The 19712-nt window shown below is 38.2% G+C and overlaps 1 protein-coding gene across 5 annotated transcripts in view; it reads right to left on the reverse strand.

Annotated features, from left to right (window-relative positions):
- The window catches only part of TRIQK (triple QxxK/R motif containing), a 103392-nt gene that overhangs the window by 44201 nt on the left and 39479 nt on the right, over positions 1 to 19712 (reverse strand). Inside the window, exon 3 of one of the 5 annotated variants that reach the window (XM_025265024.2) lies at positions 1505 to 1598. The exons of the other annotated variants lie outside the window; for them this stretch is intronic. The gene's annotated coding sequence lies outside the window, so the exon portion shown is untranslated. The remainder of the gene's footprint in view (positions 1 to 1504; positions 1599 to 19712) is intronic. 5 annotated transcript variants of the gene reach the window in all.

Here is a 19712-nt window from a genome sequence, read left to right on the forward strand (position 1 = left end):
TTTCAAATACAACTGCTGGTAATTAAATTTCCCTAATGTTTGTTCTTGGCAACATTCATTTTATCAAATACTATCAATGCTCAATTAAACCACACTGTTATAGAGCTGAATATGGTATTTAAGTTGAGAGTTTCAGCCATTTTGATGAGCTACTCCATTTTCCTGGGTCTCTCCCATGTATGCATGCTATAAACTTTTGTTTGATTGTCTCCTGTCAGTCTGTCTTATATTAATTCTTAGACCAGCAAGAAGAGCCTATAAGGGTAGAAGAAAATTTCTTCCTCTTGTATACTACATTATACGCACTGTTTGATTTAATCCATAACATATCTTTCAAATCCTATTCTTGTTATCGAATTTAAATATTGTAGCACAGAATGCAACCTACCAACCAAAATCCATATTCTCCTTTTCTTCCTGGCACTAATTTCCTAGCTTCAAGTCAAACATTTCATTGAATTATTACCAGTAGAATATGAATGGAAGTGATGTGTGCCACTCCAGACCTGCACACTAAAAAATCTCCCTGTGTTCTTTTTCCCCTTCCAGTTGGCTAGAAGGGAAACAATCCCCTGACAAACCCTAAGGATATACTTGTAAGGACACAGAATCCTGATCTGCTTGGGATGGAGGAGGGTATTCTCTCACTTACGTACTACTACTGTTGACTGAAAAAATGCGTAATCTACAAATTGAGAGTAAAGACAGCGTACCTAATAACTCTAAGAGACTGCCCCAAAAAGGCAAAGCGGGGATCCAGGATAAAGAGAAGTTTTTTCTGTGACAAAAAACCAAGTTGGAACATTACATAGAAAACCAGACCTGTCAAGTTTAAGAAATTTAGCACTTTTCTATGTAGGGGAAGATGCAAGAGCCCAGGTGCACTGAAATCACTCCTTTGTTATGCACTTTAACCATCTGGGGCCAGCACCCTGGGCTTCCTCATCCCCAGCCACCCCAGGTACACATCAGGGGTGGCTGCAGTGGCTGCCTGCGAGGTGGGCTTGGCATTAGGCAGCCCATTTGCTTCCATCCTGAGTTCCCTCAGGGCTCACCATCCGGCGGCTGTAACATAATGACTTGATGGCTGCAATATCCTTTGTTCACTGACATGGCAGGCAACGTTTTAGTTCTCACCCTCATTGAACTCTACTGAAAAAGAAATGAAACTCTACTGTGACCGAATCATGTACATTGGTGGGGTCTATTATAGATGTTAGCGTTCCCCAGAGTGGGGCCTGGAAGGTGTCCCTCACTGCTTCCAGGAAGGAGCTGCAGGATAAAGATGAAGTCAGGCAAGAACTAGCCAGTTAACAAGCAAAACCACGAGGGATTAGAGGGCCCAGTAATTTGGGAACAAGTGTGGAAAAGGCGACTTCTAAATACCAAATAGCAGAAAAAATAAAAATTAATGAGGTCTTGAAGAAAAAAGTGCTCATTAAGACCTCTCAGTTTTAAAATGGAGGAGGGGACCAAGAGCAGATCAAGAATGTTCCTTTCTCACCTGAAGCTATTGTTCCAGATCACCTGGAGGCAGCCACTATAGAGAGACACAGGAGGTCTGATGTTTATAAAGAAAGCAGACTTGAGAACCATGTCTAGGAAAGAAATTGTAGTGTGATTACTGGTAGGTGGAACTAAAAGGAAATGGTAAGAATGTTACTAAACTCTGAGGGAATTGGATTTACAGGGAAACCAGAAACTTTGTTTAAAAACGTCTGTGAATGAAAACAAATCAATCCTTGGCCCTCTAAACTTAAACCAACAGAGTGTTGCCATAAGAAGGCAAACTGTGGATATGTAACGCACTTCATACGTGACCAGGAAGAGGAGTCATTCAGAAGGCAGAGAAGGGAATTTCTCCACAAAGACCATAATTAGAGGCTAAGCAAGAAACTCCTACTGTCACTACAATGGGCCTTCTCAGTGGTCTCCTGTACAATATGGATCAGTGATCCCACTGTGTTTCCCATCTTGCCTCTAAATGGGAACAATTATCGGAGATATGAAGCAGTTGTCCTTTGCTTCACTATTATTTATTAGAAGCCAGGTGAGGCTGGGCATAGTAGGTAAATTTCATTATCTGTAAACCTCAAGGAACCACTGACTGTGTACTGGCTTGAGAACCATGACTTTGGAGATGGAGAACTTTAGGATTTCCCTACTGGGCAGACAGGTAAAAGGATGCACATGGCTAACTCATGATCAGAAATGTGGAATTTAGGGAAAGCTATTTACTAAATTGCATGTTCTCCTTTTTTTCTTTCCTGGTCACAATTACATATTTCAGCTTCCTGTGGGCATGTGACTGAGTTTCAGTTAATGGAATATAAATAAATTAATCTCCTGGAGAAGGGAATGGCTACTCATGCCAGTATTCTTGCCCAGAAAATTCCATGGACAGAAGAGTCTGGCAGGCTACAGTCCATGAGGTTGCAGAGTTGGACATGACTAAGTGACTAACACATGGTCACACAGAGCAATAATAACAATGATCACATGTTATACAGGAAAAGACATCTCCAAAGTAATAATTTATACCTATATGTAAGAAAATTATAAATTCACCTAAAATTACTTTTATATTCATAATAATCTCCAGATTTAATATAACAGTAATTGCTGCTGCGGCTAAGTCACTTTAGTCGTGTCCGACTCTGAGGAATGTAAAAAGTTAAACAAAAAGTCAAATAAATTGCCTTCATATCTCATAAACCATGTAGTTATTACATCTAAGATAACACATTCTTAAATTTCAGAAATGAAACCAAGACATCACCTAATCCTATATTCTCACTTGTTATAATTCAGAACATTAAAAATAATTCTAATAATACAAAATGCATAAATGTCAATAATCTTATTATAATTTATTCATATAGCAATTCCATTTGCAAGTGTTTTGCATTTGTTAATTGTAGATAAGACTCAAGTTATTTTGATCTTGATTGCATGAGACTAGACAAGATATCAATACATTTTAGGAAGGAAGTTAGTTTAAATGAATAGAGGCACCATATATTATTCCCTCTTTAATTTATTATTTTTGTTGTTGTTGTTCACCCTCATGGAATAGCTTAAACGTTTAAAAAGCAAGTTATTAAGGCTACTTACCAACACAATCACTCACTATGTTTCCCTCAGTTCCTTCCTGGTCATTTAAACAAACATGTAAACAAACAGAACACTTTGGGCTCCCCTAGTAGCTCATACAGTAAAGCATCCGCATGCAATGCAGGAGACCCAGGTTCGATCCCTGAGTTGGGAAGATGCCCTGGAGAAGGAAATGGCAACCCACTCCAGTATTCTTACCTGGAGAATTCCATGGATAGAGGAGCCTGGTGGGCTACAGTCCATGGGGGTCACAAAGAGTCAAATAAAGATAACACTTTAGAGGCCAGTATTTTATTCTTTTATTACCTGGAGTAAATTTTTAAAATGTCAGGAACTCACAGAAACTATCTTTTCACCAAAGTAAACTGAACTTTATTTACTTTAAAATATACTTTAAATATAAAAAACTATAGCAAAAATTAAAAAGCTAAATAACCTAAAGTTTTATCAATATAAGGGCCTATACTCTATGAATGATACATTTTAGGTATATAATAACCTGTGAATATGAAAACTTCAAGAGAATTCCAACCTAGGAGAGACATTAAAGAGGAACTAGCTTTTCTATTTAGGTGATTGGTAATTCCTATGTAAAATTTCAAAAATTGAAACTTTATTCTTGTCTTTGAAATTATCTTCTATTTTTTAAGCAAGGATACATTTTAACAAATGTTGAAACAAACAAAAAAAGCCTAGAGGACACACATATGTGCAAATGGCTCAGATTTTTATCAATATTAGTTGCAAAAATGCAAGAATATGGGAAATATTTTACTTTCCTAATAACCATATTGAGCTATTTTAAAAGACCTATAGAGAAACCCATCCATGTCTATGGTACAAACTGTCAATGCCTCACACATCTAGAACCTCTAAAATGCTCTGCCTTTCTTTGTTCTTCAAAGCCTTGCAGTAATCATCATTCATTTCTATTGCTTTGATGGTTAGATAGCAAACTCCCAAGAAATCCAGGGAGACATTAGCACATACAGCCACAATTTCTAATAAGACAGCTATTTGCATATCAGATCAGCCACAATTTAAAATGTGTTGTGATAGATGTGGAAAGGGAATAACAGATTTATATTAGCATGTACAATACCAAGATTGTTTTCACAATTTAATTCCTTAGAGATTACATCTCATCACCTTCTTTCATAAAGAAGGCTACATTCCCTGAGGAATTAACTTGCTCTGAGATCCAGCTAAACTAAAATATGGATTAATAAGATAATATTTATTATTTATGAATTTTGCTGTAGGAATGATTTCAGATTAAATCATCAGAGAAGTTTTGAACATTCTTGAAACTTGATAACACATTTTTAAGGAAGAAAAAAATGCTAATTTTATTTAATGCCTAAATTGCATATTAAAACAATTCATAATTAACTTTACTTGATTAAAACTGTATGTTCTTTAAGACTTTAAAATTAAAGAGAATACTTAGTTTTTAATATCTTTCCTTAACCTGAATTTTGCACTGCAATTTGCTACCTATACTTTTAAGCATAACATGTGACCTTTAAAACAAAGATAGCATTATATTCAATCACATTCCAATGAACTTATTTTATTGCTCATTTATACCTCTCTTATGAAATCTAGAAAGTACATGTAAAGAAATAAGAAACATGAGCCTTCACATATGTCTCTGCTTCCAGAAAAAGAATTCAATCCAGACCGTGACATTTAAATACAGATTAAAACATAGGTTATTAAAAATATTCAACCCATGACCACAAAAAAATAACCAGCTTAGTTATTACGGCTGTAAGATAGAACTTAAAAAAAAAAAACCCTCTTACTTAAGTATGAAGTTATAAAGAGGCCAAAAATGTTTGGCTATGACTTGATCAGAATTGAGAACCACTTAATGGCACCCCACTCCAGTACTCTTGCCTGGAAAATCCCATGGATGGAGGAGCCTGGAAGGCTGCAGTCCATGGGGTCATTGAGGGTTGGACACGACTGAGCAACTTCACTTTCACTTTTCACTTCCATGCAGTGGAGAAGGAAATGGCAACCCACTCCAGTGTTCTTGCCTGGAGAATCCCAGGGACGGGGGAGCCTGGTGGGCTGCCGTCTATGGGGTCACACAGAGTCGGACACGACTGAAGTGACTTAGCAGCGGTATGAAAATACAATATTATACTGGATGCTGGAACGAAGAAAGATAAACATCTCCGATCTAACATTCCAGAGTAATATTCTGAAAACTCAAAACTGATAATGTAATTAACATGCTTAAGTCATCCAAGTGATGGCCCTTTTCCCTATATTAAGCAAAACTCCTTACTATAAAGAGCTATTAATGATTCAGGTTTATCATTTGCTCCCCACTCATGTTACTGCACACTATCAAATTAGGCTTCTAGGCCCATGATTTTGACAAGGTCATTCACTCTACAATTTACTTTAAATGTCAGTTCCGTATCTCCAAATTCATGGAAGCTATATTTTAATATTTCAAACAAGGGTACATGATTCAGATCTCTGGAGATATTTCTCCACACTTAAGGAAATGAAGTTCAGTTCAGTTACCTAGTTGTGTCTGACTCTGTGAACCCTTGGACTGCAGCACACCAGGCCTCCCTGTCCATCACGAACTCCTGGAGTTTACTCAAACTCATGTCCACTAAGTCAGTGATGCCATCCAATCATTACATCCTCTGCCTTCAATTTTTCCCAGGATCAGGGTCTTTTCCAATGAGTCAGTTCTTCATATCAGGTGGCCAAAGTATTTGAGTTTCAGCTTCAGCATCAGTCCTTCCAATGAATAGTCAGGATTGATATCCTTTAGGATGGACTGGTTGGATCTCCTTGCAGTCCAAGGGACTCTCAAGAGTCTTCTCCAACACCACAGTTCAAAAGCATCAATTCTTCGGTGCTCAGCTTTCTTTATAGTCCAACTCTCACATCCATACATGACTACTGGAAAAACCATAGCCTTGACTAGACAGATCATTGCTGGCAAAGTAATGTCTATGCTTTTTAATATGCCATCTAGGTTGGTCATAACTTTTCTTCCAAGGAGCAAGCATCTTTTAACTTCATGGCCGCAGTCACCATCTGCAGTGATTTTGGAGCCCAAGAAAATAAAGTCTGACACTGTTTCCACTGTTTCCCATCTATTTGCCATGAAGTGCTGGGACCAGATTCCATGATCCTAGTTTTCTGAATGTTGAGCTTTAAGCCAACTTTTTCACTCCCCTCTTTCACTTTCATCAAGAGTCTCTTTAGTTCTTCTTTGCTTTCTGCCATAAGGGTGGTGTCATCTGCATATGTGAGGTTATTGACATTTCTACCAGCAATCTTGATTCCAGCTTGTGCTTCTTCCAGCCCAGCGTTTCTCATGATGCACTCTGCATATAAGTTAAATAAGCAGGGTGACAATATACAGCCTTGACATATTCCTTTTCCTATTTGGAACTCATGATGCACTCTGCATATAAGTTAAATAAGCAGGGTGACAATATACAGCCTTGACATACTCCTTTTCCTATTTGGAGCCAGTCAGTTGTTCCACGTCCAGTTCTAACTGTTGCTTCCTGACATGCATACAGATTTCTCAAGAGGCAGGTCAGGTGGTCTGGTATTCCCATATCTTTCAGAATTTCCCACAGTGTGTGGTGATCCACACTGTCAAAGGTTTTGGCATAGTCAATAAAGCAGAAATAGATGTTTTTCTGGAACTCTCTTGCTTTTTTGATGAGCCAGCGAATGTTGGCAATTTGATCTCTGGTTCCTCTGCCCTTTATAATTCCAGTTTGAACATCTGGAAGTTCACGGTTCATGTACTGTTGAAGCCTGGCTTAGAGAATTTTGAGCATTACTATGCTAGTGTGTGAGAAGAGTGCAATTGTGCAGTAGTTTGATAATTCTTTGGCATTGCCTTTCTTTGGGATTGGAATGAAAACTGACCTTTCCAGTCCTGTGGCCACTGATGAGTTTCCAAATTTGCCGACATATTGAGTGCAGCACTTTCACAGCATCAACATTTAGGATTTAAAATAGCTCAACTTGAATTCCATCACTTCCACTATCTTTGTTTGTAGTGATGCTTCCTAAGGCCCGCTTGGCTTCCATTCCAGGACGTCTGGCTCTAGGTGAGTGATCACACCATCATTATTATCTGGGTCGTGAAGATATTTTTGTATAGTTCTTTTGTGTATTCTTGCCACTTCTTCTTAACATCTTCTGCTTCTATCAGACCCATACCATTTCTGTTCTTTATTGAGCCCATCTTTGCATGAGATGTTCCCTTGGTATCTCTAATTTTCTTGAAGAGATCTCTAGTCTTTCCCATCCTATTGTTTTCCTCTATTTCTTTGCACCAATCACTGAGGAAGGCTTTCTTATCTCTCCTTGCTATTCTTTGGAACTCTGCATTCGGATGCTTATATCTTTCCTTTTCTCCTTTGCTTTTCACTTCTCTTCTTTTCATATCTATTTGTAAGGCCTCCTCAGACAGCCATTTTGCTTTTTTGCATTTCTTTTTCTTGGGGATGGTCTTGATCCCTGTCTCCTGTACAATGTCACGAACCTCCATCCATAGTTCATCAGGCATTCTGTCTATCAGATCTAGTCCCTTAAATCTATTTCTCACCTCCACTGTATAATCATAAGGGATTTGATTTAGGTCATACCTGAATGGTCTAGTGGTTTTCCCTACTTTCTTCAATTTCAGTCTGAATTTGGCAATAAGGAGTTCATGATGTGAGCCACAGTCAGCTCTCAGTCTTGTTTTTGTTGACTGTATAGAGAGTCTCCATCTTTGGCTGCAAAGAATATAATCAATCTGATTTCAGTGTTGGCTATCTGGTGATGTCCATGTGCAGAGGCTTCTCTTTGTTGTTGGAACAGGGTGTTTGCTATGACCAATGCCTTCTCTTGGCAAAACCCTATTAGCCTTTGCCCTGCTTCATTCTATACTCCAAGGCCAAATTTGCCTGTTACTCCAGGTGTTTCTTGACTTCCTACTTTTGCATTCTAGTCCCCTATCATGAAAAAGAAATCTTTTTTGCGTGTTAGTTCTAGAAGATCTTGTGGGTCTTCATAGAACCATTCACCTTCAGCTTCTTCACCATTAATGGTCAGGGTATAGACTTGGATTACCATGATATTGAATGGTGTTCCCTGGAAATAAACAGAGATCATTTTGTCATTTTTGAGACTGCATTCTAGTACTGCATTTCAGACTCTTTTGTTGACTATGATGGCTACTCCATTTCTTCTAAGGGATTCTTGCCCATAGTAGTAGATATAATGGTCATGTGAGTTAAATTCACCCATTCCAGTCCATTTTAGTTTGCTAATTCCTAAAATGTCAACATTCACTCCTGCCATCTCATGTTTGACCACTTTCAATTTGCCTTGATTCAAGGACCTAACATTCCAGTTATGCAATAATGCTCTTTACAGCATCAGACTTTACTTCCATCACCAGTCCCATCCACAACTGGGTGTTGTTTTTGCTTTGGCTTCATCTCTTCATTCTTTCTGGAGTTATTTCTTCACTGACCTCCAGTAGCATATTGGGCACCTACTGACCTGGGGAGTTCATCTTTCAGTGTCCTATCTTTTTGCCTTTCCATACTGTTCATTCGGTTCTCAAAGCAAGAATACTGAAGTAGTTTGCCATTCCCTTCTCCAGCGGACCACGTTTTGTCAGAACTCTCCACCATGACCTATCTGTCTTGAGTGGCCCTACACAGCATGACTCATGGTTTCACTGAGTTAGACAAGGCCGTGGTCCATGTGATCAGATTGGTTAATTTTCCATGATTGTGGTTTTCAGTCTGTCTGCCCTCTGATGGAGAAAGATAAGAAGCTTATGGAAGGGGATAAGATAAGAAGCTGACTGAAGGGGAAACTGGGTCTTGTTCTAATGGCCAAGGTCATGCTAAGGAAATGAAAATTAGTTAATTAAAAGACTATCAGAACTATGGTTTTCCAATAATCATGTACAGATGTGAAAGTTGGACCATAAAGTAGGCTGCATGCCGAAGAATTGATGCTTTCAAATTTTGATGCTGGAGAAGACTCTTGAGAGTCCCCTGGACAACAAGGAGATCAAACCAATCAATCTTAAAGAAAATCAACCCTTCCAGTATATTCACTGGAAGGACTGATGCTAAAGCCGAAGCTCCAATACTTTGTCTACCTGATTCAAAAAGCTGACTCATTGGAAAAAAATCCTGATACTGGGGAAGACTGAAGGCAAAGGGAGAAGGGGACGACCGAGGATAAGATGGTTAGATAGTATCAGTGAGTCAATGGACTTGAAATTCAGCAAAATCTGGGAAATAGTAGAGGACTAAGGAGCCTGGCATCTTGAAATCAATGGGGGTCACAAATAGTAAGACATGACTTAATGACTGAACAACAACAACAGAAAAGACTATCAAAGTGTGACATAGCATTCAAGTAGACAGTTTACACTTTGACATAAGTGTAATAGTGAGACAGGTCTGTTATAGAACACATTCCTGCTGTATAAAGCTGGAGAGCTTAACAGTGGTCTTCCTAATGTTTTCAGGGATCAAACTGACCATTTTTGTCTTTATTTGCCAAATTACTTTCCTTTGTGGGTGCAGAAAGAGCATGTAAGAACTTGAATGTGTGAAAAGGTGAGTTCTAAAATGGTGACCACTTGGCAACATTGACATAAAAATTAACAAGAAAAGTAACTATAGGACGGTACTACGTATGACTCCAAACAGTTACATTCTAAGAAAGAAATCTTAGTGGTTGGGACTATCCTTCCACTACACTTAAAACTAAAGTGATTACAGCTGGGACAACTGTATATTCTTACAGGAGAAAAAAAACCCAGGACCCTATCTTATCCCACACAAAACTCACAAAAGATATAAATAATAAAATAACAAAGCTGCTAGGGAAAAAAATGAAGATTATTTTCATGACCTTGGGGTAGGCAAATAACACTTTAGAGAGAACACAGATAGTATGTAGCATCAAAGAAAAAAAAAAAAAAAGGATGTACTGGACTTAATCAAGTAAGAAAATAAATAGGTGGCCTATATATAGGAAGTAAATATTCATAATACCTGTATATTACAAACAGAACTTGTATCTAGATTGTATAAAGAATTCTCAATAATGTAAAACAGACAAACCTACCAAAAAATGGATAAAAGAAACTTAACCAAAGAAGATATGCATATAACAAATAAGCACACAAAAAATTTCTCAACACCAGTAGTAATCAGCAAAATGTAAATTAAAATTAGAATTGTATCAGTACACACCCACTAGAATAATTCACATAAAGATTTGCTCTACAGAACGTTGGGAAGATGTGGAACAACTAAAACTCTCATGTGTGTAAGTTGTAAAATCATACAAATATGTTGGAAAATTGTTAAGCAATTTCTCATAATGTTAACTACTAATAATTCTTCTCTTATGCATTTATCTAAGAGAAATATATATATATGCTCACAAAAAAAAAGCTTCATGAAAGGATATTCATAGTATTTTTATTCATAATAGCCAAAAAAATGGAAACAGCCACAATGTTGATAAATATAAAAATTGGAAAACTGTGGTTTATTCACATAAACAGATACTGCTCAGAAAAAAACTACTGATAATATGTAACAATGAAAATTAATCTCAAAAATAGTATGCTGAGCAAAAGAAGCAATGACTCTTTTGGACCTAAATTGAATAGGCATTTACCATTTCATTATAAGTGGCCTTGTAGCATGATTTAACCACTGTAATCCCTGCTCCTTCCCTGACACATACACTTAAGTATAATTTCTGTGGGCTAAGAAATATGTACAAGGTGAGAAAGCACAGATCAAAAGTCTAGACAAATCTATTACAAAATAAGTAAAAGGAAGGAGAGAGATAGGATAATGAGTAGAGAGGAACTAAGGTGGAGGGAGTGCGGGGAGCGAACTCCGCCTGTGGCAAAGGTCATGAGGAAGGAGGCTTGGCATACGCAAAGGCGGGATCAAGCCTCAGGAGTCTCCCTGGAAATTCTCGAGCATGTACCCCCAAAACCAGAGTCTGCCTACTTTCTGCTTTGTGCTTTCACCTACACCTCTGACTTTATGGGGGGCTGCCTCCCACTACCTCTCTCTGAAAAAAGAGTTAGCTTACAGCTCCAGTTAATAATTCCTGGGTGTGACGGTGTTTCAACCTACAAACTCCTTTGGAAATCCTCTAGCCTGCCTGAATAGGTTTTTCCGGCCACATGTGATTGCTCAGAGCCTCCCAACTGTGAGAGGCATGAGATGTTCTAAACTGTCTAAATACAGATTCCTTTGAGCAGTTAAAAGATTGATTAGAAATTGTATTAGTGAAGGGTTTTTCACTTGTTGGGCCAATGTTTGCTGCTAAGTCTCCATATCCCTTACCTGCTGTGTCCCTGGCAGTGTATTGATTAATATAATTGGTGTAAATAGTAGCTTTAATGTTTGTAACCTGGGACCCTTGAGTTAATTCTTTTTCTTGTTATAGCCCACCACACCTTTGCTCTGTAGGAATGCAACTTTATCTAATGCTTTTGGAGGGTGGCGCTTGACTAATCACCTTTAGAGAAAAATAAGTTTTCTGAAGAAAGGGTCTTAAAATGTTAACAGGCCTCCGGGCCAGAAGATGATGCAAATCATCTAAACTTTTGCATATGGTAAGTTTGCAGGAAGAAAGCCTGGCTTACTGCATGACTCTACCCCTTCCCCCATTATCCTCTATGCATAACTTAAGGTATAAAAACTACTTTGGAAAATAAAGTGTGGGCCTTGTTCACCGAAACTTGGTCTCCCCATGACGTTCTTTCTCTCACCTTCTGGCTGAATTATTCAGCCTCTTTTCTCCACTGAATTTCCTCACTGAGCTATCCTTATTCTATTACTCTTTATATCCTTAATTAAAGTTTAATTAAGCAGTTGTTTCCTGATCCTTGCCGACGCCGTCCCCGCTTCGAATTCCCTGGATTCACCGGGGCTGGACCCCGGCAAGGGAGATTTTCTTTATGCCTTGTTTTGTTACATGTGAGGGCATGTTTGTTTTTCTTTAGGTTTGCTTTTTGTTTTAATTTTTTATACTTATTTACACACTTATTTTTGGCTATCCTGGGTCGTCTTTGCTGCACATAGGCTTTCTTTAGTTGTGAGTGGACGCTACTCTCCAGTTGTGATGCATGGGCCTCTCATTGCAGTGGCTTCTCTTATTGCAAAGCACAGCCTCTAGGGTACATGGGTTTCAGTAGTTGCAGCATGTCACCTCAGTAATCATGGTGCATAGGCTTAGTCTCCCAACAGCATCTGGAATCTTCCCAGACCAAGGATCAGACCCATGCTCCTTGCATTGGTAGGTGGATTCTTTACCACTAAACCACCATGGAAGTCTTAGATGTTTGTTTTTGAGAACACATGGAAATTGAGTTGGTCTAAACATTAATTGGAAGGAGCTAGTACAAAGTATGGAGAAGGCAATGGCACCCCACTCCAGTACTCTTGCCTGGAAAATCCCATGGACGGAGGAGCCTGGTAGGCTGCAGTCCATGGGGTCGCTAAGAGTCGGACACGACTGAGCGACTTCACTTCCACTTTTCACTTTCATGCATTGGAGAAGGAAATGGCAACCCACTCCAGTGTTCTTGCCTGGAGAATCCCAGGGACGGGGGAGCCTGGTAGGCTGCCATCTATGGGGTCGCACAGAGTCGGACACGACTGAAGTGACTTAGCATAGCATAGCATAGTACAAAGTAAGGAGAAGGCAATGGCACTCCACTCCCATGGATGGAGGAGCCTGGTAGGCTGTAGTCCATGGGGTCGCTAAGAGTTGGACACGACTGAGAGACTTCCCTTTCACTTTTCACTTTCATGCATTGGAGAAGGAAATGGCAACCCACTCCAGTGTTCTTGCCTGGAGAATCCCAGGGACGGGGGAGCCTGGTGGGCTGCCATCTATGGGGTCGCACAGAGTCGGACACAACTGAAGCGACTTAGCAGCAGCAATACAAAGTAAGGAGGTGAAGATACAGGGGAAAAAAACTAGAGAATCATGGAGGTTGCCAAGTAGGAAGGAAGGGACAGAATTCGATGTACACTGAAGTACTAATCATAGCAGATACTTACTTACTTACTTCACTTCAGCAGGAAAGAGGAAAAACAATGAATAAAATTATATGTAAGTTTCGAGGTTTGGTAGATAAAAGTAGAGGGAGCTCTAAGTTGTAGTTCTCCTTTCATATGAATTAGGAGGCAAGGTTATCTCCTAAAAGTTAAATGGGAGGTGAGAAGTTTGGAGATTTAAGAGTGCAAAGGATGAAATTTCTGTTGTGGAGAAATGGAAAGAGGTGTCTAGGGAAAATAGGATAAATCAGTAACATTATGAGACACATTAACTCAGTAACCATGAATCCATGGTAGCAGCAAACTACATGATTGCAAATAATGTATTTCTGAGTGCTCAGCTGTGCATTGCTGGTTTAGGGGAGGGGTAGACAGCTGGATCAAGCAAAGTTTCAATTTTCCCTGACAGGCATAACAGAAGGGCAGTAGAGCAAAAAAGACTAGGATACTATATAAAGTAGGGGAAATAATGTACCATAGAGTTTAAAGATAGAAAAGGAAGTGAAGATTGGTTCAGAGTAGCAGAGTAGAAGGATGTGCACTCTTCTCCTGTGCGAACATCAAAATCACAATTAACTACTGAACAACCATTAACAGGCAGATATTGGAACCCACCAAATGATACCCTATGTCCAAAGACAAAGGAGAAACTGCAGTGAGATGGGAGGAGGGGCACAATCATGATAAAATTAAATACCATACCTACCGAGTACATCCTAAAACTAGAGAACAGATCACAGAAGTTCTCCTACTGTTGTGAAGATTCTGAGCTCCATGTCAGGCTTCCTAGTATGGGGTCCTACAAAGGGACTAGGAAACCCCAGGGAATCTGACTTTGAAGGCCAGTGGGATTTGACTGCAGGTCTTCCACAGGACTGGAGGAAATAGAAACTCTGCTCTTACCGGGCACACACAAAATCTTGTGCAAATCAAGACCCAAGGCAAAGGAGTGGTTATCCCACAAAAAAATTGAAGACCTATCTGCTAGTGTTGGAGGGTCTCCTTCAGAGGCATGGGGCAGCAGTGGCTCACCACAGGGACAAGGGCACTGGCAACAGAAGTCCTAGGAAGTACCTGTTAGCAGGAGCCCTCCTGGAAGTCACCCTACCACAGAGCCTGCAGACTCCAGGGCTGGGTAGCGTCTGGTCAAACAACTAACAGGGATGGAGAATGGCCACACCTATCAGCAGACAAGCAGATTAAAGTTTTACTGAGCATGGCCCTGCCCACCAGAACAAAACCCAGTTCTATCCACTGCCAGTCCCTCCCATCAGGAAGCTTGCACAAGCCTCTTAGCCTCATCTACCAGAAAGCAAACAGCAGAAGCAAGAACTACAATCCTGCAGCCTTCAAGCTAAAACCACAATGACAGAAAGTTTAAAAAAAAAAAAAGAAAATACAAAGGATTATGTCCAAAATGAAGAAACAAGATAAAATCCCAGAAAAACAACTAAATGAAGCAAAAGTAGTCAATGTTCCAGGAAAAGAATTCAGAATAAAGAAAGTGAAGATGATCCACCATCTAAGAAAATGAATGGAAGCAAAGACAGAAAAGATACAAGAAATGTTTAACAAAGATCTAGAAAAACTAAAGAACAAACAGAGATGAACAATACAATAACTGAAATGAAAAATACACTAGAAGGAATCAATAGCAAAATAACTGAGGCAGAAGAATGGATCAGTGACCTGGAAGAGAGAATGGTGGAAATTGCTGCCTCAGAACAAAGAAAAAAGAATGAAAAGACATGAAGACAGTCTAAGAGATTGCTGGGACAATATTAAATGCACCAACATTCACATTACGGGGGTCCCAGAAAGAGAAAACAAAGATAAAATATTTTTTAAAATAGTGGAAAAATGACAAATAACATAGGGAATTCACACCAGGTTAACAACTGGTTCCTCAGCAGAAACTCTGCAAGCCAGAAGGGAATGGCATGATATATTTAAAGTGATGAAAGCGAAGAACTTACAACCAAGAACACTCTAACCAGTGAGGCTCTCATTCAGAATTGACAGAGAAATCAAAAGGTTTACAGACAAGCAAAAGTTTGGAGACTTCAGCACCACCCAACTGACATTACAACAAACTCTGAAGGAACTTTTCTAAGCAGGAAATATGAAAGAAGAAAAACACCTACAAAAGCAAATCCAAAACAAGAAAATGGTAACAGAAACATACATACTGAAAATTACCTTAAATGTAAATAGATTAAATGCATCATTTAATGCAACCAAAAGACATACATTAGATAAGTGGATACAAAAACAAGATGTGCCTACAAGTATGCTGTCTATATATGCTGTCTACAAGAGATGGACCTCAAACCTAGGGACATATACAGACTGAAAGTTAGGAGATGGAAGAAGGTATTCTACACAAACAGATATCAAAAGAAAGCTGGAGTAGAAATAATCATATCAAACAAAATAGACTTTAAAACAAAGACTGTTAAAACAAAAAAGGACATTATATAATGATCAAGAAATCAATTCAAGAAGAAGATATAATACTGTAAATATATTTGCCCCCAATATAGGAGCATCTCAATATGTAAGGCAAATACTGACAACCACAAATGTCTCCATTGACATTTGACAGTAACACAATAATAGTGGGTGTCTTTAACATCCTGCTTTCATCAGTGGACAGATCATCCAGACAGAAAATTAAAAAGGAAACAAAGGCCTTAAATGACACATTGGACCAGATGAAGTTAACTGATATTTACAGAGCATTCCATCCAAAAGCAGTAGACTACTTCTCATATGCACACAGAATATTCTCCAGGACTGATCACATACTAGGCCACAAGGTGAGCCTTGGTAAATTTAAGAAAATTAAAATCACATCAAGTGTCTTTTCTGGTCACAACACTATGAGACTAGAAATAAACTACAAGAAAAAGACTACAAAAATATCTACTAAATAGTCAATGAATCACTAAAGATATCAAAGAGGAAATAAAAATACACTGTGAAAAAAATTAAAATGAAAGCACAGTGATTCAAAACCTATGGCATGGAGCAAAAGCAGATCTAAGAGGAAAGTTTATAGCAATACAATATTCAAGAAACAAGAAACGTCTCAAATAAACAACCTAACCTAAAAAAACAAAACAAATTAAAAAAAAAAACTAGAGAAAGAACAAAATCAAAGTTAGTAGAAGGAAAGAAAGCATAAAGATTAGAGCAAAAATAAATGAAATAGAGACAAAGAAAACAACAAAGATCAATGAAAGTAAAAGTTTGTTTTTTGAAAAGATAAAATTGATAAACTTTTAGCCAGCTTCATCAAGAGAAAAGGGGAGAAAATTCAAATCAATAACATAAGAAATGAAAAAGAAGTTACAACTGACCCCAGAGAAATACATAGTATTATAAGAGATCACTACAAACAACTTAATTCCAATAAAGTGGACAACCTGGGAGAAGTGAAAAAATTCTTAGAAAGATACTGTCTCCCAAAACTGAATCAGGAATACAAAATATAAACAGATGAATCACAAGCACTGAAATTGAAACTATGATTTAAAAAATCCCAACAAACAAAAGTCCAGGATTTGAGGCTTCACAAGAGACTTCTCTCAAACATTTAGGGAACAACTAACACCTATTCTCAAACCATTCCAAAACACTACAGAGAAAAGAAAACTCCAAAACTCATTCTCTAAGACCACCATCCCCCTGATACCAAAACCAGAAAGATACCACACAAAAAGAAAATTACATACCAATATTACTGACGAACATAGATGCAAAAACCCCCAACAAAATATGAGCAATCTGAATCCAACAATACATTAAAAGGATCATACATCATGATCAAGTGTGATTTATCCCAGGAGTGCAATCATTTTTCAATATTTACAAAATGATTATGACAAACTACATCAACAAACTTAAGAATAAAAACTATATAATCATCTCAATAGGTGTAAAAAAAGCTTTTAACAAAATTCAGAACCCATTTATGATAAAAATTCTCCAGAAAGTGGGCATAGAGGGAACACACCTCAACATTATAAAGGCCATACAAAATACCTACAGCTAACATCATACTCAGTGGTGAAAAGCTGAAATCATTTCCTCTAAGAACAGAAACAAAACAAGGATGTTCACTCTTGCCACTTCTATTCAACACAGCTTTGGAAATCCTAGCTACAGCAATCAGAGAATAAAAAGAAATAAAGGAAATAAAAACTGGAAAAGAAGTTAAATTGTCAGTGTTTGCAAGTGACATACTACTGTACATAGAAGATACTAAATGTGCTACCACAAACCTATAGAGCTCATCAATGAATTTGGTAAAGGTGTAGTTTACAAAATTAATACACAGAAATCTGTTGCATTTATATACACTAACAACAAGAGATCAGAAAGAAAATTTCAAGAAATAACTCCATTTATTATTATATCAAAAATAATGAAATACCTAGGACTAAACTTACCTAGGAGACAAAAGACTTGTACTCTGAAAAACTGTAAGACGCTAATTAAAGAAATCAAAGAAGAAACAAACAAATGGAAAGACATACCATGTTCATGGACTGAAAGAATTGTCAAAATAGCTATACTGACAACTGTCAGTATTGTCAAAATAGCTATACTGTCCAAGGCAATCTACAGATTCAGTGCAATCCCTATCAAATTACCAATGGCATTATTCACAGAACTAGAACAAAGAGAAAAAAGTCTTAAAATTTACATGGAGACACAAAAGATCCCTAATAGACAACGCAATCCTGAGAAAGAAAAGCAGAGCTAGAGGAATAAGCTCCCTGACTTCAGACTATACTACAAAACCATAGTCATCAAAACAGCATGGTATTGGCACAAAAATACAAATATAGATCAATGGAACAGGAAAGAAAGCCTAAAAATAAACCCACAGAATCAATATACAGAAAAGAAGGCAAGATAACACAATGTTGAAATGATAGTCTGTTCAACAGCTGGTGCTGGGAAAACAGCCATATGAAAAAAAAATGTAATTAGATCATTCTTTAACACCATACATAAAAATAAGCTTGAAATGGATTAAAGACCTAAATATGAGACCAGACACTATAAAACTCCTAGAGGAGACAGGTAGAACACTCTCTGGCATAAATTGCAGCAATATCTTTTTCGATCCATCCCCCAGAATAATGGAAATTAAAACAAAAATAAACAAATTGGACCAACTTAAACTCAAAGTTTTTCACAGAAAAAGAAACAATAAATTATGTGAAAAGACAACCCACAGATTGGGATAAAATATTTGTAAATGATGTGACTGAGAAGGGATTAGTCTCCAAAATCTACAAACAGCTCATGAGGCTTAACTATCATCATAACTATCAACCCAATCAAAAAATGGGCAAATGACATAAATAGATATTTCTCCAAAGAATATACAAAGATGGCCAAGAGGCACATGAAAAGATGTTAAGCACTGGTAATCATTCAGTTCAGTTAAGTTCAGTCGCTCAGTTGTGTCCGACTCTTTGTGACCCCATGAATTGCAGCACGCCAGGCCTCCCTGTCCATCACCAACTCCCGGAGTTCACTCAAACTCATGTCCATCAAGTTGGTGATGCCATCCAGCCATCTCATCCTCTGTCGTCCCCTTCTCCTTCTGCCCTCAATCCTTCCCAGCATCAGAGTCTTTTCCAATGAGTCAACTCTTCGCAGGAGGTGGCCAAAGTACTGGAGTTTCAGCTTTAGCATCATTCCTTCCAGAGAACACCCAGGACTGATCTCCTTTAGGATGGACTGGTTGGATCTCCTTGCAGTCCAAGGGACTCTCAAGAGTCTTCTCCAACACCACAGTTCAAAAGCATCAATTCTTCAGCACTCAGCTTTCTTCACAGTCCAACTCTCACATCCATACATGACCACTAGAAAAACCATAGCCTTGACTAGATGGACCTTTGTTGGCAAAGTAATGTCTCTGCTTTTGAATATGCTATCTAGGTTGGTCATAACTTTCCTTCCAAGGAGTAAGCATCTTTTAATTCCATGGCTGCAGTCACTAGAGAACTGCAAATCAAAATTACAGTGAGCTATCACCTCATAACAGTTAAAATAGCTATCTCAAAAAAACCTATTAAATAACAAATGCTGGAGAGGGTGTGGAGAGAAGGGAATCCTCCTACACTGTTAGTGGGAATGTAAATTGGTACATCCAATACAGAATTTAGTGGTACTTTAAAAACTAAAAACAGAGGTACCATATGACCCTGCATTCCCACTGCTGGGCATATATATCCAGAGAAAAAACATAGGATACATGCACCCCAATATCTGTCACAGCACTGTTTACAATAGCCAAGACATAGAACAATCTAAATGCCCACTGACAGAGTAATGGATATAGAAGATGTGGTACACATATATAGGTGGATATTACTCAGTCATAAAATAAACAAAATAATGCTATTTTCAGCAGCATGGATGGACCTAGGGATTGTCATACTCAGTTAAGTAAGTCAGAGA

This window comes from Bubalus bubalis, chromosome 15 (genome assembly GCF_019923935.1).
Source record: "Bubalus bubalis isolate 160015118507 breed Murrah chromosome 15, NDDB_SH_1, whole genome shotgun sequence".
NCBI lineage: Eukaryota > Metazoa > Chordata > Mammalia > Artiodactyla > Bovidae > Bubalus > Bubalus bubalis.